Genomic DNA, 1,744 nt, shown 5'->3' with positions numbered 1-1,744 from the left:
CCCTTTATATCGATATAAAGGGCTCTTAATACCAATATCTGTACTCCTCCCCGACGAGGGGAGTAGCGCTGAAATCGGTATTGCCATGTCGGATTAGGGTTAGTGTGGCCGCAGTTCGATGGTATTGGCCTCCAGGCGCCATCCCACAGTGCACCATTGTGACTGCTCTGGACAGCAATCTGAACTCGGATGCACTGTAAAATCGGAATAATCCCGTAGTGTAGACATACCCTGTGATTAACAACATTGGTGGCTAATTGAAAGGCTGATGGTTGAAACCCAAGTGAAGATGGAGGTGGTTTTTTTTAGTCATGAGGGTTTTTTTTAGTGATGAGAATCCAGTACATTTTAACAGGCAGAAAAATCTCTTCAATGCTGGTCTAACCTCATTAGGCAAGCATAAGTGACACTTTTGCCAGATGCATTGGTGGTATAGTGGTGAGCATAGCTACCTTCCAAGCTAGTTGACCTGGGTTCAATTCCCAGCTAATGCAATGATGTGGTGTTTTCTCTGCTGGGAAGTGATTTAATTTCAGTCACATTGTATGAGTTTATCAATGGAATGAGAGAATCCATGTGCTGCAGGTCATTCAACACACAATGGAGGAAGAAAGGGGCAGGACTATACAATGAGCTGTTGGAGTTATCCTGATATTACAATGTTTGGTTTATTTTTTAAAAAACTTCCTTTACTTCCATCTCCCTTTTAGACTCAGAGGCTTTAAGGTCAGAAGGGACCAGTGTGATCATCTAGACCGACCTGCTGCACCTTGCAGGCCAAAAGACCCCACCCACCCACTCCTGTAATAGACCCGGGAGGGGAGGCAGCTCTGTGCACTGCCCCTACCCCAGGCAGCACATGGAGGCCCTCTGCTCCCCTCCCCCCATGTGTGTGCAGAGATGTGCCAGCAGCACTAAGGTGGCTCCCTGCCCACTCTGCCTCCATCCCTCCGTGCCACTCTCAGAAATGGCCGGCATGTCCCAGCATCCCCTGGGGCGGGGGGAGTGTCTCCATTCACTGCCCCTGCCCTGAGTACCAACTCCGCAGCTCCCATTGGCCAGGAACTGCAGCCAATGGGAGCTCTGGGGGCAGCGCCTGCAGGCAGCGGCGCACGGAGACTCCCTGGCCCCGCCCACCTAGGAGCTGCTGACGCAGGGTTGTGTGTACGGGTCAATTTGGGAGCTGCAGTGCCTGGGGTAAGTGCCACCCCTCCTGCACCCCAACCCCCTCCCCCAGCGCAGAGCCCGCACCCCGCACCCAAATTTCCTCCCAGAGCTTTGCTTGTCTTCCTTTCACCCAGAACCATCGTCCTTCTCCTGGGCTGCAAGTAGCCATCCCTGGGAAGCCAAGTGGCAGGCACAGGATTCTACCTCCCAGCAGCCAACCGCACCTCCCCAGGCTTTGCAGAACGACTGGTGACACTCTACTAACCCCACTTAGCCGCACTAAGGCGCTTAGCTTCTGCCCTGCCTTCCTCAGCTCGACTTTCCTCTTTTTTCCCATTCCTGCCTCACTCCCTCCTTTGGCAAGTCACACAAAGGAAGCCAGCAGCAAGAGCCGGCCACCATAGGCCAACCTCCCAGGGCAGAGGAGACCAAGCCACAAGGCTTCAAAAGGTGACTGGCCAAGGTCCTCTAGCTTTCCCCTGCTGATGCTAAGGCTTTTTCTCAGCTCATTTCACCACCCTCTGTCCTGCAGGGGTTGAGTTTATCGCAGGTGTTACCCAAAATTGGGCCAACTAGT

The 1,744-nt window shown here is 53.1% G+C and overlaps 1 non-coding gene across 1 annotated transcript; it reads left to right on the top strand.

Annotated features, from left to right (window-relative positions):
* The first annotated feature begins 421 nt into the window (after positions 1-421).
* On the top strand, positions 422-494 carry TRNAG-UCC. Its single transcript has one exon. It is a non-coding gene; the product is annotated as a tRNA-Gly (tRNA).
* The last annotated feature ends 1,250 nt before the right edge of the window (positions 495-1,744 follow it).

This window comes from Mauremys reevesii, linkage group 12 (assembly GCF_016161935.1).
Source record: "Mauremys reevesii isolate NIE-2019 linkage group 12, ASM1616193v1, whole genome shotgun sequence".
NCBI classification, from domain to species: domain Eukaryota; kingdom Metazoa; phylum Chordata; order Testudines; family Geoemydidae; genus Mauremys; species Mauremys reevesii.
This window is presented reverse-complemented; position numbering and strand designations above follow the sequence as displayed.